Source organism: Lipotes vexillifer, unplaced genomic scaffold, assembly GCF_000442215.2.
Source record: "Lipotes vexillifer unplaced genomic scaffold, Lipotes_vexillifer_v1.1 scaffold783, whole genome shotgun sequence".
Taxonomy (NCBI): domain Eukaryota; kingdom Metazoa; phylum Chordata; class Mammalia; order Artiodactyla; family Lipotidae; genus Lipotes; species Lipotes vexillifer.
In genome coordinates this window covers 604346-629387 of record NW_006793239.1, presented here as the reverse complement: position 1 = coordinate 629387, position 25042 = coordinate 604346, and the positions used below count along the sequence as shown (strand labels likewise).

General features: G+C 38.4%; 1 protein-coding gene and 1 non-coding gene across 2 annotated transcripts in view; one reads left to right on the top strand and one right to left on the bottom strand.

The window, feature by feature from the left end:
• Positions 1-25042, bottom strand: part of MOSMO (modulator of smoothened) — a 55221-nt gene that overhangs the window by 9871 nt on the left and 20308 nt on the right. The gene's annotated exons all lie outside the window — the stretch shown is intronic.
• TRNAE-UUC (transfer RNA glutamic acid (anticodon UUC)) lies at positions 12818-12889 on the top strand. The gene has a single exon. It is a non-coding gene; the product is annotated as a tRNA-Glu (tRNA).

Here is a 25042-nt window from a genome sequence, read left to right as displayed (position 1 = left end):
TGGGTTCTACCTTAAGATGCGGGTGCTTATAAATAGTGAACTGGCCAAAAAGAGTCAACACATAAAACAAGGAAACTTAATGAACCACACATAGGCAATGTCTGAAAACCCGAGTTACATGATAGGTTTATTAGGCCAGTCACTAGTGTCCACTATAGTAACAGTGTCCATTCCTGTTACTTTCACCTGTTCTTATACCTCCCTGGCACTTCCTGGCACTGGCCCCTATTTTCTCCCCATCCATCACTTTCCTATTGTCTTCACTTCTTTCCTTATCCAGCCTAGAGTCCTTGATCCATCATATTACCACCTAACTTCTATCCTTTCACTGCACCCACCTGGCGAAAACCATAACCCTGATTCAACATAGGTTTTGCCCCTCCTGCACTTACCTCCAGTATGCTAAATGCTGATGAAGAAAATCATATCTCAGAGCAGAGGTGTGCCACTATAAATTCCTAAGTTTCTATCTCATGACCATCACCACTACACAGAACCTAATTAGATTTCCCTAATTCAGTGCTTCCCCATTCTCTACTGTGGCCATTCCAAGTCTGCTGCACTCTCCCTCAATATGAGTCATTCACCACCCCTATCACTTAAGTAGGTGCCTGTGTCTGTTACTTTTCAGAAAAGATAGAGGCCATCAGACAGCAACCCCTCAACTGCCCACCATCAAAACTTATGAATTTATCTGCACACACTTGTTCTTTCATCCAATTGACCTTTCTTCCTTTGTTTTGGATCCCACTCCCTCTCACTTTCTTTGGGAGCTTGCCCAACTTATTATTTTCTTTCTCTTCTGGATTGCAAAATGGTTTAAATAAGCTTAAGTCTTCCCTGTTTTTTTCAACTGTTTATTTTTCATTTTATTTTATTTTTTGGCCGCACTGCACGGCGTGTGGGATCCTAGCTCCCTGACCAGGGATAGAACCTGCGCCCCCTGCATTAGATGTGCAGAGTCTTAACCACTGGATTGTCAGGGAAGTCCCCTAAGTCTCCCTTATCATAAAACAAAACTATCCCATCACGTCAAGCCATCCTCTGGTATCGACATGTGTTTCTGTCCACTCCACCTAGTATCCTTTGTCCCCTACCCTGTCAAGAGTCCCTGTCCCCACTTCCCAGAGTCTTGTTCACTCTTTAATCTACTGCAGCTTGGCTTTTACCCCAACTGCCCCACTGACACAGCTCTTGCCAGGCTCACTCATTCCATACTGCTGACTCTAATGGGCATTTCTAAGGCCTTTCCTTAATATTTTGGCAGCATCTGATACAGCTTCTTCGAACACATTTCCTTTAGTTTTGGTGATTCCATGTTCTATTTATTTTCCTCATGCCTCTTTAGTTTTTCTTTCTCTGTCTTTTTTCACAGACACCTTTTTCTCTGCCATGTGTTAAAATGTGCCATATTCTTTAGGGGTCTTTGTTGGATCTGGTTTTTCTTTTACACACTCTCTCTCCTCTAAGTCCAAATGTCCTACAAAGGTCTGCATGATTTTGCTTTTTTTTTTCTTTTTTTACATTTGATGCTCAAATTCTTAAATTAACTCTCAAATCATCTCTAACACACACACACACACCCCAGGCCTTCGTATATGCTATTCCCTCTGCCTAAACTACTCTTCCAAACTTCTTCTGGTTTCTACCTATGATTCAAAATTCCAGTCACAGCTTAGAAGTCACTTCTGGGAAGTCTCTTCCTCGACAAGCTTACGTTCCCATTCTGGGCTGACTGCTCCTCTATGCTTCCACGGCCCCGTTCAAAGTATCATAACTGTCTCTCTATTGAACTAGAGGGGGTCGTGGGAAATCCCAAATTTGTAGCCAGTAGGTCAGAAGTGCCCCGCCACCCCGAACTTGTGGCAGTGTCTGAATTAGAGGCAATCTTGTGGAGGACAGAGCCCTTAATTTGTGGGATCTGTGCTAACTCTAGGTGGCTAGTGTCAGAATTGAAGTGTATAACAGTGTACTCAGTTGGAGTTAGAATACATACATTTACACAAAAACTTGTACATGAATGTTCATAGCATTATTCATAATAGCAAGAAAAGGGGAAACAACCCAAATGGCCATCAACTGATAAACAAAATCCATACAATAGAATATTATTCAGAAAAATTTTTTAAAGTACTGATACAAGCTGCAATATGGATGAACCCTGTGTTAAGTGAAAAAAGCCAGACACAAAAGGCTACATATTGTATTATTCCATTTATATGAAATATACAAAATAGGTAAATCCACAGAGGCAGAGACATTAGTGGATGCCAGGGGATGGGGGAGGAGGAATTAGGAAGTTTGGGGTTTCTTTTTCGTGGGGTGATGCAAATACTCTGGAATTAGATATTGGCGATGGCCACATACCACTGTGAAAATACTAAAAATCACTGAATTGTACAGTTTAAAATGGTGGATTTTATCTCAAATGAAACCCAATAGCTTAGATTTACCAACTTAATTTCGACAGTGTATCAAAATTTTTGCCCCAATATCCCTCTATTCCCTCCCTTTCTTTTGTAAAATTACATCTTTATACATTATAAGCCCATCAACACACTTTTATAATTACTGCTTTATTTTAAAGAGAAAAGAATTACTAGCAAAAAGATATTTACACTGACTTTTTTTTTAAACATCTTTATCGGAGTATAATTGCTTTACAGTGGTGTGTTAGTTTCTGCTGTATAACAAAGTGAATCAGCTATACATTTACATATATCCCCATATCTCCTCCCTCTTGAGTCTCCCTCCCACCCTCCCTATCCTACCCCTCTAGGTGGACACAAAGCACCGAGCTGATCTCCTTGTGCTATGTGGCTGCTTCCCACTAGTTACCTATTTTACACTTGGTAGTGTATATATGTCCATGCCACTCTCTCACTTCGTCCCAGCTTACCCTTCCCCCTCCCCATGTCCTCAAGTCCATTCTCTACATCTGTGTCTTTATTCCTGTCCTGCCCCTAGGTTCTTCAGAACCTTTTTTTTTTTTTTTAGATTCCACATATATGTGTTAACATACAGTATGTTTTTCTCTTTCTGACTCACTTCACTCTGTATGACAGACTCTAGTTCCAGCTACCTCACTACAAATAACTCAATTTCCTTTCTTTTTATGGGTGAGTAATATTCCATTGTATATATGTGCCACATCTTCTTTATCCATTCATCTGTCAGTGGACACTTAGGTTGCTTCCACGTCCTGGCTATTGTAAATGGAGCTTCAATGAACATTGTGGTACATGACTCTTTTTGAATTATGGTTTTCTCAGGGTATATGCCCAGTAGTGGGACTGCTGGGTCATATGGTAGTTCTATTTTTAGTTTTTTGAGGAACCTCCATACTGTTCTCCATAGTGACTGTATCAATTTACATTCCCACCAACAGTGCAAGAGGGTTCCCTTTTCTCCACACCCTCTCCAGCATTTATTGTTTATAGATTTTTTGATGATGGCCATTCTGACTGGTGTGAGGTGATACCTCATTGCACTTTTTTTTTTTTTTTTTTGCGGTATGTGGGCCTCTCACTGTTGTGGCCTCTCCCATTGTGGAGCACAGGCTCCAGACGTGCAGGCTCAGCGGCCATAGCTCACGGGCCCAGCTGCTCCGCGGCATGTGGGATCTTCCCGGACCGGGGCACGAACCCGTGTCCCCTGCATCAGCAGGCAGACTCTCAACCACTACACCACCAGGGAAGCCCCCTCATTGTAGTCTCGATTTGCATTTCTCTAATGATTAGTGATGTTGAACATCCTTTCATGTGTTTGCTGACAATCTGTATATTGTTTTTGGAGAAATGTCTATTTAGGTCTTCTGCCCATTTTTGGATTGGGTTTTTTGATACTGAGCTGCATGAGCTGCTTGTATATTTTGGAGATTAATCCTTTGTCACTTGCTTCATTTGCAAATATTTTCTCGCATTCTGCGGGTTGTCTTTTCATCTTGTTTATGGTTTCCTTTGCTGTGCAAAAGCTTTTAAGTTTCATTAGGCCCCATTTGTTTTTGTTTTTATTTCCATTTCTCTATGAGGTGGGTCAAAAAGGATCTTGCTGTGATTTATGTCATAGAGTGTTCTGCCTACATTTTCCTCTGAGAGTTTTATAGTGTCTGACCTTACATTTAGGTCTTTAACCCATTTTGAGTTTATTTTTGTGTATGGTGTTAGGGAGTGTTCTAATTTCATTCTTTTACATGTAGCTGTACAGTTTTCCCAGCACCACTTATTGAAGAGGCTGTCTTTTCTCCATTGTATATTCTTACCTCCTTTATCAAAGATAAGGTGACCATATATGCATGGGTTTATCTCTGGGCTTTCTATCCTGTTCCATTGATCTATATTTCTGTTTTTGTGCCAGTACCATACTGTCTTGATTACTTGCTTTGTAGTATAGCCTGAAGTTAGGGAGCCTGATTCTTCCAGCTCTGTTTTTCTTTCTCAAGATTGCTTTGGCTATTTGGGGTCTTCTGTGTTTCCATACAAATTGTGAAATTTTTTGTTCTAGTTCTGTGAAAAATGCCATTGGTAGTTTGATAGGGATTGCATTGAATCTGTAGATTGCTTTGGGTAGTAGAGTCATTTTCACAATGTTGATTCTTCCAATCCAAGAACATGGTATATCTTTCCATCTGTTTGTATCATCTTTAATTTCTTTCATCAGTGTCTTATAGTTTTCTGCACACAGGTCTTTTATCTCCTTAGGTAGGTTTATTCCTAGGTATTTTATTCTTTTTGTTGTCATGGTAAATGGGAGTGTTTCCTTAATTTCTCTTTCAGATTTTTCATCATTAGTGTATAGGAATGCAAGAGATTTCTGTGCATTTTGTATCCTGCTACTTTACCAAATTCATTGATTAGCTCTAGTAGTTTTCTGGTAGCATCTTTCAGATTCTCTATGCATAGTATCATGTCATCTGTGAACAGTGACAGTTTTACGTCGTTTTCTGATTTGGATTCCTTTTATTTCTTTTTCTTCTCTGACTGCTGTGGCTAAAACTTCCAAAACTATATTGAATAAGAGTGGTGAGAGTGGGCAACCTTGTCTTGCTCCTGCTCTTAATGGAAATGATTTCAGTTTTTTCACCATAGAGAACGATATTGACTGTGGGTTTGTCATATATGGCCTTTCTTATGTTGAGGTAAGTTCCCTCTATGCCTACTTTCTGGAGGGTTTTTATCATAAATGGGTGTTGAATTTTGTCAAAAGCTTTCTCTGCATCTATTGAGATGATCATATGGGTTTCCTCCTTCAGTTTGTTAATGTGGTTTATCACATTGATTGATTTGCATATACTGAAGAATCCTCGCATTCCTGGGATAAACCCCACTTGATCATGGTGTATGATCCTTTTAATGCACTGTTGGATTCTGTTTGCTAGTATTTTGTTGAGGATTTTTGCATCTATGTTCATCAGTGATATTGGCCTGTAGTTTTCTTTTTTTGTGGCATCTTTGTCTGGTTTTGGTATCAGGGTGATGGTGGCCTCGTAGAATGAGTTTGGGAGTGTTCCTCCCTCTGCTATATTTTGGAAGAGTTTGAGAAGGATAGGTGTTAGCTCTTCTCTAAATGTTTGGTAGAATTCGACTGTGAAGCTATCTGGTCCTGGACTTTTGTTTGTTGGAAGATTTTTAATCACAGTTTCAATTTCAGTGCTTGTGATCGGTCTGTTTATATTTTCTATTTCTTCCTGGTTCAGTCTCGGAAGGCTGTGCTTTTCTAAGAATTTGTCCATTTCTTCCAGGTTGTCCATTTTACTGGCATAGAGTTGCTGGTAGTGATCTCTCACGATCCTTTGTGTTTCTGCCGTGTCAGTTGTTACTTCTCCTTTTTCATTTCTGATTCTATCGATTTGAGTCTTCTCCCTTTTTTTCGTGATGAGTCTGGCTAATGGTTTATCTATTTTGTTCATCTTCTCAAAGAACCAGCTTTTAGTTTTATTGATCTTTGCTATTGTTTCCTTCATTTCTTTTTCATTTATTTCTGATCTGATCTTTATGATTTCTTTCCTTCTGCTAACTTTGGGGGTTTTTTGTTCTTCTTTCTCTAATTGCTTTAGGTGAAAGGTTAGGTTGTTTATTTGAGATGTTTCTTGTTTCTTGAGGTAGGACTGTATTGCTATAAACTTCCCTCTTAGACTGCTTTTGCTGCGTCCCATAGGTTTTGGGTCGTCATGTTTTCATTGTCATTTGTTTCTAGGTATTTTTTTAATTTCCCCTTTGAATTCTTCATTATCTCATGGTTATTTAGTAGTGTATTGTTTAGCCTCCATGTGTTTGTATTTTTTACAGATGTTTTTCCTGTAATTGATATCTAGTCTCATAGCATTGTGGTTGGAAAAGATACTTGATACAATTTCAATTTTCTTAAATTTACCAAGGCTTGATTTGTGACCCAAGATATGATCTATCCTGGAGAATATTCCATTAGCACTTGAGAAGAAAGTGTAATCTGTTTTTGGATGGAATGTCCTATAAATATCAACTAAGTCCATCTTGTTTAATGTATCATTTAAAGTTTGTGTTTCCTTATTTATTTTCATTTTGGATGATCTACATACTGACTTTTATATCCACCTTTGTAGTTACCTTTATTGTGCCCTATTTCTTTGTGTGGATTCAAAACACTGCCTAGTGCCCTTTTCTTTCAGTTTGAAGACTCCTTTCAGTATTTCTTATAGGACAGGTCTGTTAGTGATGGATTTTCTCAGTTTTTGTTTATCTTAGAATATCTTGATTTCTCCTTTGTTTCTAAGGGATAGTTTTGCATAATTTTTAGTTGACAGTCTGTTTCTTGCAGCATTTTGAATATGTCATCCCACTGCTCTCTGCTCTCTTGGTTTCTGATGAAGTCAATTGTTAATTGTATTGAGGACCCCTTGTACATGAGGATTCACTTTTTTCCTGCTGTTTTCAAGATTCTCTTTATGTCTTTGGCTTTTGACTGTTTGACTATGACATGTCTAGGTGTGAATTACTTTGAGTCTATCCTACTTGGAATTTGTTGAGATTCTTCAATGTGCAGATTAAAGTTTTTCATTAAACCTGGAGAGACTTTGGATATTATTTATTCACATATTCTTTATGTCCCTTCTCTCTTCCCCTTCTGAGACTCCCATTATGCGTAGGCTGGAATACAGTATTCCCCTCTTATCCACAGTTTTGCTTTATGCAGTTTGTACCTGCAGTCAACCACAGTCCAAAAATATTAAATGGAAAATTCCAGAAATAAACAATTCACTAGTTTTAAATTGCAAGCTTTTTTGAGTAGCATGATGAAATCTTGCACCATCTGGCTCCAGCCCACCTGGGACGTGAATCATTGCATTGTCCAGTGCATCCACACTGTATGGGCTACCTACCACCTGTTAATCACTTATTGGTCATCTAAGTTATCCAATGGACTGTTGCAGCATTGCAGTGCTTGTGTTCAAGGAACCCTTACTTTACTTAATAATGGCCCCAAAGTACAAGACTAGTGATGCTGGCAGTTAGGATATGCCAAAGCTAAACCATAAAGTGCTTCTTTTATGTGAAAGGTGAGAGTTCTCAACTTAATCAGAAAAAAAATTTGTATGCTCAGATTGCTAAGATCTACAGTAAAAATGAATCTTCTTTCTGTGAAATTGTGAAGATGGAAAAAGAAATTCATGCCAGTTTTGCTGTTGTACCTCAAACTGCAAAAGTTACGGCCACAGTGTGTGATAAGTGCTTAGCTAAGGTGGAAAAGGCATTAACTCTGTGCGTGGAAGACATGCTGATTGATGGCAATGTGTTAAGCCAGAAAGCACTGAGCCTATAAGAAAACTTCAGCAAAGGATCCCCTGAAACAAGTGATACCAAGCCATTTACTGCAAGTAAAGTATAATTACATGGCTTCAGGAATAGGTTTGGACGAAAAATATAAAAACTACTAAAGAAACTGTATCTGCCAGTGAAGAAGCTGCTGCCACATTTCTGGCAGAGTTGAAGCTAAAGAGAGAGATCACATTCACATAACTTTTATTCAGTATATTGTTATAATTGTTCTCTTTATTTTAGCTATTGTTTTTAAGCTCTTACTGTGCCTAATTTGTAAATTAAACTTTATCACAGGTATGTATGTATAGGAAAAAACATAGTATATAGGGTTGGGTCCTATCTGCAGTTTTAGGCATCCACTGGGGGTCTTGGAACATATCCCCTTGCAAGGGGGGGGTGGGATAAGGCAGGCACAACTGCATTTCCATTATTGAAGTAAAAGAGCTCTTTAAATATTAAAGAAATTAACTACTTGTCTGTGATTTGAGCTACTGATATTTTATCCCAGATATTTTGAGAACTCCTGCTCTAGAGATAGGTTTACCTTCAATACTTGCTTCCAGTCATAGAGATGATCAGACCTAAAGAGTAACTTCTAATTACATTTGGCAAGAAAGGTGTTTCTTAAACAATGGAATTACTTTTTTTGGAGTTTAATATTTTAAATCACCAAGTAAATTTTCTGGTGCTAGATATATAATGAAGTATGCTCTTTAAAGACCACAAGGCAGAATGTTGATAGAGGAACACAAGCAGAACCCAAGTCAATTCACTTCACTTACTGTAGCTTAAGAGGGGTTTTCCTTTTAACTTCCAAAATTAAACTGTTTGAAAATACTTCCACAGAGTGCTTTCTTTCCAAGGTAAACTCTCTAGCCATAAAATAGATGCATCAATCAATAAAACAGAATTAAATACACCTCAACAGGCCAAATATATATATGATGGCATTAGAAATCAATGGAAATAATGGATTATTTAGTGAACTGTTTTGGATAATTGGTTTACCATTTAGAAAAGAATTAAGATAGATTCCTACTTAATACCATGCATCAAAATAAGATGGCAGAAATATAAAAATGAAAATCATAAAATAAAAAGGAAAATAGTCTAGTTGACTGTGTGGTCTTAGGAATGGGGAAGACCTTTCACCTATATATACAGTCAGATTCTATAAAGAAAAAGACCATGACTGTAATTTAAAGGTAAACAATAACCATCATGCAATACACATGAAGGGGTAATATTCTTTATATATAGTGAGTCCTTTCAAATCAATGTGAAATCAAACACCAAAATTGAAAAATGGACAAAGGATATGAAGATGGCATACAGGATATCAAAAGGATATATTTTTTTAAAGTTCATGCTTTCCAGTAATCAAAGAAATGCAGACCAAAACAACAAACGTTTAAAAATATCTGTATCTTCCAATCTAATACATATAGGAATTTAGAATACAGTAAAGGTGGCATTTCAAAACATCCAGGAAAAAATGTGCTAGTCAATGAATAGCACTGGGGCAACTGCCTATAGTTGGGGGAAAAAATAAAAGCCAATTATTTAAAATTATGGATAAAAATAAAATGTTATATACGGCTAAATGTAAACAAAACAAAACAAAACAAAAAACGATAAACTTGAAAGGACTTTCAAAAGATAAGAAAAAAAAAGACACAAAACCCTAAACCCATGAAGAAAAAAAAAAGGATAATCAAAACTTTAAACTTCTTTACGACAAAAGAAACCATAAACAATATTGAAAAATAAATTTGAAAACCAATGTGAGGCTGGGAGAAAGTATTACAACCATATAACAGTTTAATATCTGGAATATATGAATAGGTACCAGAAATCAATGAGGAAAAATTAAAAACTTCAAGTATACAAACAGAAGAGTGGCCAATAAGATGAAAAGATGTTCAGGGAATCCCCTGGCGGTCCAGTGGTTGGAACTCTGTGCTTTCACTGCCAAGGGCCTGGGTTTGATCTCTGGTCAGGGAACTAAGGTCCCACGTGCTGTGGGACACAGCCAAAAAAAAAAAAAGTTCAACTTCATAATAAAGAAATAGAAATTAGACAAAATACCATGTTTTGGTCATTAAATTGGCAAAAACTAAGATTTATATTAGCCAGTACCAGAAGAGGTATAGAGAAATGAATACTATTTTACACACCGTTGGGATGGTGGGAAGAAAACTGGTACAGTCTTTTGGGAGAGCAATTTGAAATAATAATAATAGCAACAATACCAGTTAATGCTTATGTAGTACATGTCACAGGAACTATTCTAATTGCTTAAAATAAATTAGCTCATTTCATCTCTTTACAGTACTATGAGGTAGGTACTATTATTTCTCCAGTTTATAGATGAAAAAACTGAGCCACAGAGATTGAGTAAAATCATACACAAAGATGTTGAACCTAGGAAGTTTGGCTCTAGACTCTGCTATTATCCACTATGCTATATTATCTTGCAGTGGCAGCCTTGGAAATACACTGCTCAGATCTCCCTTGAAGACACTTCAGAGTTTAACTCCAAAGTGCAATTAGCCTACAGCTGTTAGTGCCTTTAAGATTCACCTAATTTTTCAAGATGGAGCCACTTTTTCCTCAGACAGCCTCCGGTCAATAACTGAGCATGAAGGAGTTCTAGGGCCTAGCCATTTCTTTCCAACACAGTACTACTCCGCTAAGAAGTAATCTTTACTTCAGAGTATCCTGCTGAGTTGGCTGAGACTCTGATAGATCTGTATCATGATCTGACCACTTTTCCTCTCCTTCAGCTTCTGCCCCTTGTCATTCACAGGCACTAACCCTTGAATACTATTTGCAGCTCTAACTCCATCTCAGTGTCAGCTTCCCAGATGATCCAACTGATTCAACTGCCTTCCTAACAAAATTTTAAGTGCATATACCCTTCTATCCAGCAATTTCATTTTTACATATGTAATCCAGAGAAAACCCTGCACATATGGATAAAGAAACAGGTACAATGATATTCACTGCAGAACTGATGAGGATGATTATAATTTTTGTGACTTTCTGTTTGAATAAAAAATTTAAAAATTAAGATGTTCACTGCAGTATTACTTATAATAGTGAAAAAAACTAAACACTGATCAATAGAGGAATGGTTAATTAAATTGTGGTACATACACACCACAGAATACTGAAAAGAATGAGATAATTCTGTGTATACTGATATGAAAAGATTTAAGACATCATGAGAAAAAAATAAACCATAGAACAGTATGTATCATGAGATCCACTTATTTAAAAATATTTATTTCTGTAAGTACACATATATGCAGATGCATAAGAAACTGAGTAACCACTGTTACTTCTGGAAAGAAAGATGGAGCTGGGGGTAGGAAAGTTAGAGATGGACAAGAAAACCCTATATTTTCCCTTTTTTTTGGCTGCACCTCACGGTTTGTGGGATCTTAGTTCACTGGGCCCCGCAGTGAAAGTGCCGAGTCCCAACTACTGGACCATGAGGGAATTCCCTCATTTTTCATTTCAAAATTTAGAATGCATTCATATACAGCTGATCCTCATTATTTACAGATTCCATACTTGCAAATACGTCCACTCATTAAAATTTATTTGTGGGCTTCCCTGGTGGCGCAGTGGTTGGGAGTCCGCCTGCCGATGCAGGGGACGCGGGTTCATGCCCCGGTCCGGGAGGATCCCACGTGCCGCGGAGCGGCTGGGCCCGTGGGCCATGGCCGCTGGGCCTGCGCATCCGGAGCCTGTGCTCCGCGACGGGAGAGGCCGCAGCAGTGAGAGGCCCGCGTACCGCAAAAAAAAAAAAATTTATTTGTAACCCTGAAATCAATAGTTGTGGCACTTTAGTGGTCATCCAAAGACATAGCACATGTGCGGTATGGCAAAAAACTGAGTCAGCTGGCACACACACTTTCATCTGAAGGCAAACCAGGTGATGCTCTGCCTTGTTTCAGCTCTCATACAGAAGACAAGGGTTCTTTCCATGGTCTCTTTATATTGTGTTTTTTACAGTTTTGTGCCTTTTCTTGGTGATTTTGCTGTTTAAAATGGGCCCCAAGTGTAATGCTGAAGTGCTGCCTAGTGTTCCTAAGCACAGGAAGGCTGTGACGTGCCTTTCAGAGAAAATATATGTATTAGATATGCTTCATTCAGACACGAGTTATGGCGGCTGTTGGCACAATGTTATTATATATTATTAGTAGTATATAATATATAATATTATATATTAATATATAGTTGATTCATTGAATCCTTAAGGTGTCTTTAAACAGAAACACTCACAAAACTAGGTTACATATTGACTAGTTGATGAAATGTGACCTTAGGCTCGCAACAACCTAACCCCTGGGGACAATAATCCACTATTTACTAATCCAGTGTTCACAGTGATTTTATAGAACATAACTACCACATGAGAATCAAGTGTGTTATTAAAGTTAAAAAAAAAAAGCACAAGAGCTATGTTAACCAGAGTCCTTTAAAAATAGAGCAATAAACTCATCAATAGGGGTCAAGTGTCCTTTTAGCTCTCCTGTGCACTCAAATTCCACACCCCTGAGCTGCCTGCTTTTTACACGGTGATGATACAGCTGTTTGGACTTTTATTAACTCAAATTTTTCTTCACAAGGCCCCACAAAAGAATTAAAGAAATCAGAAAAAATTACTATTGACACCCTGGGTTCATCCAAAGAGACTTAAGATCTTACTACATAAATGACCCCTTGGTCATCTTGGACCTAAACTAATGATAGCCACTAGCCACATGTGGCTATTAAGAACTTGAAATATATCTATCATAAAAATTTTTTAAAAACACTAATTAAAGTCCTTTTAAATTTAAGAAATGCAACGAGCAAATTTTTATTTTCAGGATCCAATAACCACTAATTTTTATCAGTTTCCAATTATTTTACTACCCACCAATGCCCACAGCCAACATTAGAGAATTCAATACATTTTATTTACAAAGATCATGGAGATGTATTCCAAATACTGCTCTTCTGGGAATTCCCTGGTGGTCCAGTGGTTAGGACTCAGCACTTTCACTGCCGTGGCCGGGGTTCAATCCCTGGTCGGGGAACTAAAATCCCGCAAGCTGCGCAGTGCGGCCGAAAAAAACAAAACAAAACGAACACTGCTCTTCTTATGCCTTTCCCACTCTGGTAAAGTGTCACGAGAAAACATGTTGCATTCTTCTCAAATACCCAAACTTCACACTATGGATTAAATACAGATGTTAGAATCTTGACTGTGCGTAAGAGATTATAGCGAAGACCTGATTCTTTCTTTTCACTTAGTTATATTATTGCTATTAAACATAAGGTCATCAGATGATGCAGAATAACTTGCTAAGCTGTTTGAAAAGTTATCCTTATTTAACATGAGGGCCAGTGAAAGGCAGCACAGAATACTGGTTAAGAGCATAGTAAGCTGGAGAGCAAGTCTGTCTGGGGCTCTGTCACTTACTAGCTCTGTAGCTTTGGGCAAGTTATTTATCCTCTCACTTTCTTCATCTGTAAAATGAGGATGATAAATAGTACCTACCTTATAGGGTTACTGAAGATTAAATGAGTTTAATCTTGCAAAAAGCTTAGAACAATACCTGGCACACAGAAGGGCTTAATAAATTAGTTACTATTATTAATATTGAGAAGGTGTGTCAACAATACAAACAAAACACTTCTGGCTACCTAACTTGGAGAATAGGTAACTAAACAATCATGGGTTGCATTCTTTACAACTATTTTCTATACTATTTTCAGACAAGTGATATTTCAGAATTTATCAAACCTATCTCAACATCATATATTTGAGGCAATCTAGGCATCTTAGCTTGTTTCCTTATTTGTAAATAGAGATCTTCTATTATCTATTATACAGATTGTTGAAAGTATTTAGTAAGTTAAGTATAGTATAAACAGTATAGTGCCTAGGTGTTCCTCCCCACTTAGTTCCAACTGATTCCTATTTATCCAAATCTACAGAAAGCAGGTTGGTTTCCTTTGCCCTGAGCCGGGGCCCTACATTCACTTGGTAACTTCTGGTGCTCAGGTGAAAACATACACCTTCCACAGAGCTGGCCTTAGAAACACCAATCTGTAAAATGACAGCAAGCATCATATGAATTGTAATCAAAGTCCATAAAAACTTGAAGAGTATGGAGAAAATGAATGTAATTATGTTTTAGCAAATCACAGTAACTATCTTTTGAGTTGAAAGTCAGGTAAATTTTAAATACTTATAAAGTAAAATACCCTGTATATGTAGTTCATTATTCCATGAAGTGTGAGACAGGGTAAAATCGTCAAAAAAGGTGTAAGTAAATCTACAGATGACAGAGTCATGACGAATTACCAAGAGAAGAAACATGTCTTTAGGACTATTCCTTACTTTGAAAACTGTCAGGTAACTGCTGACTGGGTCCGTCAGTCATGCCACCTAACTTAACAGAAGCCTAATGCTGCTCAGCGGGGTTTAAGTTCCTCCTTGGTGACTCTGTTGCATCTCCCACAGCAGCTGTTTTGGACCTTTCCACTCTCCTCAAATTCTCTCTTGCCTGCCCAGAGTAGATAACCTTTCTTCCCACTTAAAGGAAAAATCAAGGTCATGCAAATGAAGCAAACTTATTTGCCCATCTCTCCACCTGAAAACATCTTTGAAGCTCAGTGTACAATCTCAGAATTTCTCTGTACCACCTCTTCCGGTTTTTTGGTTTTTGAGAGCTTAATAGTAACTTTCACAGTGATTCTTTTTTTTTTTAATTGACGTATAGTTGATGTATTTCCTGTTTCTTTTAAAGGAGATGGACTCCTTCTCCTTCCCAAAGCTTAACCCTTAACTAATTCCCTTCCTACCCTTTCTTTTGACTTCAATTACTCCCTGGACCAGTGTTGGTCAGAGTGTGGTCTTAGTATTTAAACATATCAGGATCTCTTAAATGGGTACGTGTATCTGTGTGTGTCTTGGGAGGGGGGTGGGGGGTGGACGTGGGAGTTACTTGTTTTAAAATGCTGATATCTGGTACCCAGACCTATTGAATCGGGTTCCCCTTATACGGTGCCACCAACTTGCATTTTAAACAAAACCTTTTTTTTTTCTTCTGGCTGCATGGCATGTGGGATCTTGGTTCTCCAACCAGGGATTGAACCCACACCCCCTGCAGTGGAAGCACAGTCTTAACCACTGGACCACCAGGGAAGTCCAGGCAAAAGCTTCTTGTTATTCTTGTGCACGCTAAAATTTGACAACTGTCTTAGACTATCGATATTTCTTCTGTCTACAAGATATTTATGTTTTTATATAAAAAACAAAACAAAGCAAACTAAACTTCCTTTAAATGATTACCTCAGATTGCCGCCTTGCCTCTCTTCCTTTAGCTCTGTGGGGGAAATTTATCTCATTATCCACTCATTCCTCACACCCTTTGTAATATGATTTTCACTTCATTGCTCTATGTAGTTTGCTCTTTCCAAGATCATTCTTGTCTTCTCCAGTCCTCATTTTCTTCAGCTTTTCCGAAGCATATGCAACACTGGCAGCTCCTTCTTCCTGGCTCTGTCTTTGTTACCTTGAAACCACACTCCTGTTGTTCTCCCCTCTCTGGGGCTGCCTCTTCTGTTTAGTTGGTTCTTTCCCCTTAAATGTTGTAAATCCCAAGGCTCTTAATTCTTTACAGAATTTTAGCCTCATCTTCTACCTACTTGGGTGTCCTATTGTTACTTCAAACACACAATGCATAGAAGATGGAACCTTCTGATTTCCCATTTTCCTTCCTTCATTCAAATATTTACTGCCCATCACTATATGCTAGGCACTCTTCTAAGTATTGGACATAAAAAGTTGTAAAAGGAGATGGAGGCAGACGTTTTCAGTAATGAAACTGTCACTGCTCCAATCACCCAGTTTGGAAATCATGGAACCATCCTGTTGCTTGCCTCATTTTGTCTCTTCTAATATATTAAAAATCATTCTTTGTAATTTTTATTTGTTCCTTCCATTTCCACTGCTATCATCGCTATCTAGATCTTCATACCCTAATGTTGAAATTATTCTAATAATTTTTTTAATGTAACCTTTTAAAAACATTTTTATTTATTTATTTATTTATTTTTTTTGGCTACCTTGGGTCTTCGTTGCTGCACACGGGCTTTCTCTAGTTGCGGTGTGCTGGCTTCTCATTGTGGTGGCTTCTCTTGTTGTGGAGCACGGGCTCCAGGTGCACGGGCTTCAGTAGTTGTAGCACGCAGGCTCAGAAGTTGTGGCTCACATGCTCTAGGGTGCAGGCTCAGTAGCTGTGACACATGGGCTTAGTTGCTTCACGGCATGTGGGATCTTCCTAGACCAGGGCTCAAACCCATGTCCCCTGCATTGGCAGGCGGATTCTTAACCACTGAGCCACCAGAGAAGCCCTCTAATAATTTCTTTAACTAGTCTCTCTCCTTCTACTTCCTTCTTATACTTCATTCATTCAACACATATTTACTGAATGGCTTCTATGTGCTAGGCACTCTTCTGGGTAATGGGATACAGCAGAAGGCAAACCTCATCCCTTTTCTCATGAAGCATATATCTCAGCAGAGGGAGACAGGAAAAAAATAAACAAGGTAATTGTAGATAGTTACAAATGTTACTATGACATTGGAAAATGATATAGGGTAAGAGGTTAAAGAGGAGGAGGAAGCAAATCTTAGATTCTCAGGGTGGTTATGGAAGGCATCTCTGAAAAGGTGGTATCTGGCTGAGACTATAAATCCTATCACACTACTAAGTTAATATTCTCAAAACACCACTTTCATGTTATCTCTCTGCTAATGAACTTTTAAAGGCTATCTACTGATTATAAAACAAAGGCCAAAATTCCCACCTAACTTTCCAATTTAATTTTCTAAAACATCTCCTACAGATTCTGCTTCAACTCAAAGTTACTATAAGTGGTGAAAAGGATATGCCTGGCGTAGTGCTCTTTTTTAAAAAAATTTATTTATTTTATTTATTTTTGGCTGCGTTGGGTCTTCGTTGCTGCACGCAGGCTTTCTCTAGTTGCGGTGAGAGGGGGCTACTCTTTGTTGCGGTGCGCAGGCTTCTCATTGTGGTGGCTTCTCTTGTTGCAGAGCATGGGCTCTAGGGTGTGTGGGCTTCAGCAGTTGTGGCTCATGGGCTCTAGGGCACACAGGCTTAGGTGCTCCGAGGCATGTGCGATCTTCCCGGACCAGGGCTTGAACCCCTGTCCCCTGCATTGGCAGGCGGATTCTTAACCACTGCACCACCAGGGAAGCCTTGGCATAGTGCTTTTTTCCCTTCAAGATATCCAAATGAATACATACTCCCAACAAGTATTATAATGTCCTTTTTACAAATAAAAAGGAAAGAAACTTGCTTAAAATCATTCAGCTAATAAGGGACAGGACTGGGCCACAAATAACAATAAAAGGTGCTATTTATTAACGTTTATGTGCCAAACTATGTGTTAAGGGACTTACTTGTTTGTCTCATTTATTCCTCATCACTGAAAGAGATAGGTATTATTATGACTAGGAAACTGATATGGTTAGGTATGGTTTGATTATTAGGAAACTGAAGCTTAGGGAAGCTTAAGTAATCTTCCTAAATCACTAAGAGGTCAAAATAGGATTAAAACTGAGACCTGTCTGATTTAAAAGTCTATTAGACAACTATGCTTAATCAACTCAATGTTATGTGGAACAAACTCCAACCCTGGATCAACACAATGATCTTTGCCCATATCTCCACTTAGTCTGCTGAACTCTACTGGAAAAAAATATATTACCAGAAGACTAGGATCATTAAAAAAAATGTATGCCCCATAGGCCCAGCTAGGCCCTCATTATGACCTAGAAATCTTCCTACTTTTCTAGCCAGCTCTCTCTCTCCCATTCTCTATAGCAGCTGTCTCAACCTTTTCCACTCTCCTCAAACTTCCAACCTTATCATCCCCTTTTCACTCCTAACAAATGACCCCTTCTGTTATACCACAGAGAAAATATAAGCCATCAGAAGTAAACTCCCTCAACTTTCTACCACCAGATCTAGAAACTAACTTAATCTACTTGCCCCTTACTTCCTTTCCTCTTGTCACAAAGGAAAACTTACCTTGTCTCCTGAAGTCTATCTCTCTGCTATGCTCTGTCTACCACTCTGCTTTGTATCATTAGGATCCTTACTCAATCAAGAATTCCTTCTCTTTGGTGCATTATCAACCCTTCCCTTTCTACCGACTCCTTATTACCATCAAGATAAGCCCAACTCCTCTCAAGCTAAAACGTACACACCCTGGACCCCACATTCTTTTCTATTTAACTAACCTCCCTCTCCCTTCCACTGGCGAAATTCCATCTCCATTGCTATCTTACTTCACCTAGTCACTTCTCAGCCCACTGTGAATGAGGCTCCTACTCTACCACTTACTGAAACTTCTTTCATCAAGGTTATTAAAAACCTTTTTAAAACCAATTTCATTTTACTTTGGTAACACTACTGACCATTTCTTTCTTCTTGAAGGCACTTTCTCCCCATGGTTTCCACAATATCAAATTTTCTTTTGGTTTTCCTCTTAAGTCTAGCTCTTTCTCAGCCTCCTAAAAATGTTGGTAATCTTCAGAGGTTTGTCCCAGGTTCTGTTCTCTTTTTTCACCCCTCACTCCCTGTATTCTCCCTGGGAAATACCATCCCTACACAGAGCTTCTAAAATAAATCATATACTAATGACTATTCTTTATCTTCACTCCAAGTCTGCTTTATCAGTTTCAGGTTCACCTATATACCTGCCCAGCAGGCATATTCTCCGGTTTGACAAGCTCTTCAAATTCAAAATATTAAAATTGGGATTAATATTAAAATGGCCCCCTAATGCCCTAACAATCAAGTCCAAGTTCTTCACATAGCTTAAAAGGTTCTTTAGAAGACATGTTGGCAGTTTCTTAAAAAAACTAATCATGCAACTACTATATGACCCAGCAATTGCACTCCTGGGCATTTGTCTCAGAGAAATGAAAACTTAAGTTCATACAAAAACCTGTACGTGAATGTTCATAGCAGCTTTATTTGTAATAGCCCCAAACTGGAATTAGCCCAGATGCACTTCAGCAGGTAAATGATTAAACAAACTATAAAAAGAAATTAACTATTTACACACACACCTTGGGATGTCTGATCCTGACACATGAAACTACCCAAGTGATAAAACTGGGTAGCACTTATTAATACATAAACACAAGTGAGTACAAGTAAAAGTAAGTAAATCTGGATAAGATCTGTGAAATACATCGATGTCAATAACCTAGTTGTGATATTATACTATAGGTTGGCAAAAATGTAGGAATAGAAATGAACTTCCTCAACCTGATAAGTATCATATATATATAACACATTATGACAGTGGGATGTATATATCCCACCATTAACATACTTAATGGAGAAAGACTGAATGCTTTCCCCCTAAGATCAGGAATAAAGCAAGGATATCTACACTTGCCGCCTCTATTCAACACTGTTCTAAAGGTTCTAGCTAAGGCAACTGGGCAAGAAAAATAAATTCATGGAAACACTATTAGAATAAATGACTTTTAAAAGATTGCAGGATATAAGATCAATACATAAAAATTAATTGTGTTTTCATATACTAGTAATGAGCAATCTGAAAATTAAGAGGTAATGAGGGACTTCTCTGGTGGTGCAGTGTATAAGACTCCACGCTCCTAATGCAGGGAGCCTGGGTTTGATCCCTGGTCAGGGAACTAGATCCCACATGCATGCCACAACTAAGAGTTCGCATGCCATAACTGAGGAGCTCTAGAGCTGCAACTAAGAAGCCCACGAGCCACAACAAAGGAGCCTGTCTGCTGCAACTAAGACTCCATGCAACTAAATTAATTAATTAATTAAAAAAAAAGAAGGTAATGATTGCATTTACAATAACAGCAAAAAGAACAAAATACTCAGGAATAAATTTAACAAAATAAGTGGTGGGCTTCTCTGGTGGCGCAGTGGCTGAGAGTCGGCCTGCTGATGCAGGGTACGCAGGTTTGTGCCCCGGTCTGGGAAGATCCCACATGCCGTGGAGCGGCTGGGCCCGTGAGCCATGGCCGCTGAGCCTGCGCATCTGGAGCCCGTGCTCTGCAACGGGAGAGGCCACAACAGTGAGAGGCCCGCGTACCGAAAAAAAAAAAAAAAAGTGGTAACTTCTGGGTCCTAGACCAGTATGGAAGGAGCTTTGAAGCTGTCATTCTTGCCCACAGAACAAGAAAAGTGACGAACAACTGAATATCAACAACTCTTCTTAGATCCATCTGAGAACTGAGGACAGAGGGCAAACCACTACCTCCAAAATTAGAGAAACAAACAGGCAGATATAGAGAATTACAACCTACTGGAGCAGAAACCTTGAAACTTCCATGGGGACTGATACCAGGGTAGGAAAATCTAAACTGTAACTTATGAATTCTTGGAGGCTCAGTGTGCTCAAGTTTAAGAGTTAAAAATTCCAGGAGTGTCTAGTTTTAGAAGATCTCCCACACTTTTGTGAGTTTTACCTCTGGGAGCTCTACAAGGTTCTCACAGTGGAGATAAGAGAAAAATTTCCTTTTGCATCCAGCATGTAAAAGGAGAAAACAGCTATTTTAAAATAAACCCAGAACATTCTATTCTTAACGAGGTTTGGCCTCAAAAGAAACCATTTCACCAGAGCCTAACCGACTGGGGTTTTTACCAGAGCCTAATGGAGCTGGAGAAAGACAAAGAGCCAACTCCAGCCCTTTTTAGCCTTAATGTCTCACCTAAGGAGGGTAGGGGGACTGAGAAATACTTGCAAAGGTCACAGCCCAGGGGCACAGGCTCACTAGAAGACTCACTAAAAGACCTGACTACAGAACTGTAAAATGCTCTCCCTCCCTACATACCTTGACATCACCCAAATAGGGTTCCTGTATAATAGCAGAGGAATACAACTCAAATAACTGCATGTATCAGATCTTATTTAAGAAGTCTCTAGAGAACCTCCAGACAACACTGAAAAGACAAAAAAAAAAAAAAAAAAAAAAAAAAAAAAAAAAAAAAAAAAGACAAGACACCAAAGGAAATTTTAGACACTGACACTACAGCTACAGTAAATACAGCCAAGCCCCTAGCCAGATAAACATAAAACCTCACACTAAAAGGCCTATTTATCTTAGTTTCCTTTTACCCAATATATCATGTGCAGCTGTCAACAAAAAATTACAAGACATACTAAAAAGATAAACAGTTTGAAGAGAAAGAGTGAACAAGCATCAGAAGTAGACTCAGATAAGAAAGACATTGGAATTGTCAGACTGGAAATTTAAAATAACTATGATTAATATGCTAAAGGCATATCTAATGGAAAAAGTGGACATCATGCAGAAATAGATGGGCAATGTAAGCAGAGAAACAGAAACTCTAAGAAAGAAAATGCTAGAAATCAAAAACCCTGTAACAGAAATGAAGACTGTCTTTGATGGGTTCATCAATACACTAGACACAGCTGAAAAAAGAATCAGCAAGCTTGAAGAAATGTCAATAGAAACTTCCGAAACTGAAATGCAAGGAGAAAAAAGAAAGAAAAAGACAAAACAGAATATCCAAGAACTGTGGGACAATTATAAAAGGTATAACATAGTGTTGCGGGAATACCAGAAGGAGAAGAAAGAGAAAAAGGAACAAAAGAAATATTTGAAGCAATGACCAAGAATCTTCCAAAATTAGTGACAGGTACCAACCACAGATCCAGGAAACTCAGAACATCAAGCAGGATAAATACCCAAAAACATACAAGTATATATATTATATTCAAACTGAAGAAAATCAAAGAGAAAATCTTGAAAGAAGCCACAGCAAAAAACACCTTACCTATAGAGGAGCAAGGGTAAGAGTTATATCAGGCACCATGCAAGAAGACAGTGGGGTGAAATATTTAAAGTTTGAAAGAAAAAGCCCCATCAATCTAGAATTCTGCATCCAGTGAAATTATCCTTCAAAAGTAAAGGAGAGAGGGACTTCCCTGGTGGCGCAGTGGTTAAGAATCCACCTGCCAGCGCAGGGGACACAGGTTCGAGCCCTGGTCTAGGAAGATCCCACATGCCGCGGAGCAACTAAGCCCGTGCACCACAACTACTGAGCCTGTGCGCCACAACTACTGATGCCCATGCACTCTAGGGCCTGTGTGCCACAGCTACTGAGCCCGTGTGCTGCAACTACTGAAGCCCACTAGCCTAGAGCCCATGCTCCACAACAAGAGAAGCCACCACAATGAGAAGCCCACGCACTGCAACAAAGAGTAGCTCCACTCGCTGCAACCAGAGAAAGCCTGCGCGCAGCAACAAAGATCCAGTGCAGCCCAAAAAAAAGTAAAAAGGATAGTCTTTAAAAAAAAAGTAAAGGAGAAATAAAGACTTTCTCATACAAACAAAATTGAAAGAATTTTCCACCAGTAGACCTGCTTGTAAGAAATATTAAAAAATTCTTCAGAAAGAAGGAAAATTACATAGATCAGAAATTTGAATCTACAAAAAGAAAGGAAGAGCATGAAGGAATAAATGAAGGTAAAATAAAATCTTTTATTTTTCTTATTCATGATTGATCTAACAGAAAACAGTTTGCTCAAAGTAATAATAGCAACGATGTATTCAGTGAAGTGAATGACAGCAATGTTACAAGGAGGAACTGGGAATTGAATAATACTTTATAATAAGGTAGCTGCACTACCTCTGAAGTGGTGTAGTGTTATGTGAAAGAGGACTTGGATTAGCTATAAATACATACTGCAAACTTAAGGTCAGTCACTAAAAAAAAATTTTTTTTAAAGTATAACTCTTTTACACTGAACACTACAAAATGTTGCTGAAATTAATGAAGTTTTAAATAAATGGTAAGATATCCCATACCCATGGATTGGAAGACTTAGATAATACTCCCCAAATTGATTTATAGATTCAGTGTGATCCTTATCAAAATGCCTGCTGGGTTTTTTGTTTTGTTTTGCTTTGTTACTGTTGCAGCAATTGACAAGGTGACCCTAAAATTTATATGGAAATGCAAGGGACTTAGAATAGCCACAAAAATCTTGAAAGAGAACAAAGCTGGAAGACACACTTCTTGACTTCAAACCTACTATAAAACTACAAGTAATCAAAATGGTGTAGCAATGGCATAAGGACAGACATATAGATCAATGGAGTAGAATTGAGAGTCCCAAAATAAACCCTCACATTCATGGCCAATTGATTTTTAACAAGGGTGCCAAGACTATTCAATGAAGAAAGAATAGTCTTTTCAACAAGTGGTGATGGGACACATGTGAAAGAATAAATGTAGACCCCTGCTTCACACCATATACAAAAATTAACTCAAAACTGAAGAGAAATCTAAATGTAAGAGCTAAACCTTCTAGAAGAAAACTTAGGAAAAGACCTTCATGACAGTGGATTAGGCAATAGTTTCTTAGATATGACACCAAAAGCACAAGCAGTAAAAGAAACAATAGATAAAATGGACTTCAAAATTAAAAGCGTCTGTGCATCAAAGAATACCATAAAGAAAGAGAAAAGATAACCTACAGGACAGGAGAACATATTTGCAAGTCATTATGTCTAACAATGTGTTATCTTTTATAACTCAATAATAAAAAGACCATTCAACATAAAAATGGGCAGAGGATCAAACAGACATTTTTCCGAAGACAAGAGAAATGGCCAAAAGCATATGAAAAATGCTTTTACCATTATTAGTCATCAGGGAAATGCAAATCGAAACCACAATGAGAACTACTTCATATCCACTAGGATGGCCATAATCAAAGACACAAATAACAAGTATTGGTGAGACATGGAGAAACTGGAATCCTCATACACTGTTGGTGGGAATGTAAAATGGTGCAACCACTTTGGAAAACAGTCTGTCAGCTCCATATAAAGTTAAAGATACAATCCAGCAATTTCACTCCTAGGCAAGCAAGAGAAATGAAAAGATATGTCCACATAAAAATGTGGACATGAACGTTCATAGTAGCATTACTCATAATAGCTACAAAAGGTAGAAACAACCCAAATGTTCATCAACTGATGAAATGCTGAACAATATGTAGCTTAGCTATACAATGGGACATTAGTTGGCCATAAAAAGTACTGATACATGCTATGACATGGATAAACCTTGAAAACATTATACTGAAAGAAGCCAGTCACAAAAGACTACATATTATATGATTCCATTTATATAAAATCTGCAGAATAGGTAAATATAGAGAGATAGAAGGTAGATTAGTAGTTGCTTAGGGCTGGGATAGTTGGTGGGGGGGTTAATAGCTTCAGGGTATAGCGTTTCTTTCTGAGGTGATGAAATGTTCTAAAATTGACTGTGGTGATGGTTGTACAACCCTGTTAATATACTAAAAACTGTACACTTTAAAGGGATGCACTATGTGGCATGTAAGTTATATACCCCCAATAAATCTGTTTTTTTAAAAAAAGGAGGAAGAGAGATGGAAAAAATAAGCTCTTCATGATCTAGTCCCCATTTCCCCACCATCATCTGACACCACTCCTCCCTTCAAACTATTGTTATCAGGCACACTGAGCTTTCAGGTTCCCTACATATAACTTTTTTTTTTGTAAACCTCTGAGGCTTTAAACTTGCTTTTCCTTCTACATGAAACATTCTCACATTCCTCCCTTCTTTGGCCAATTTATTCGTTAGATCTCAGGTTGGATGTCATTATTCCATGTAGCTAGCCATTTCTAACATTCCAAGCCTGAATTAGAGGCACCCCAATGAGCTCCCAGAGCAATATGCATTTACTACTATTTCAGCACTCTTCTTACTGAATTCTAATTAATTGTTCATAGTTCTCACTAAAACTGGGTCTTATTTATTGCATCATGCTCTAGAGTAGGTAAAAAATACTTTGCAAAGAATGGAATAAACCAACTATAAGCCAGAATCACTTTTGTGATCATTAGTCAGCTCAATAGAACACTTAAAAAAAAATTCCTGAACTACTGGAAACATTTAATTGTAAAGAGAAGAGCACTGGCGCGGGCTTCCCTGGTGGTGCAGTGTTTGAGAGTCTGCCTGCTGATGCAGGGGACACAAGTTCGTGCCCCGGTCCGGGAAGATCCCACATGCCGCGGAGCGCCTGGGCCCGTGAGCCATGGCCGCTGAGCCTGCGCGTCCGGAGCCTGTGCTCCGCAACGGGAGAGGCCAC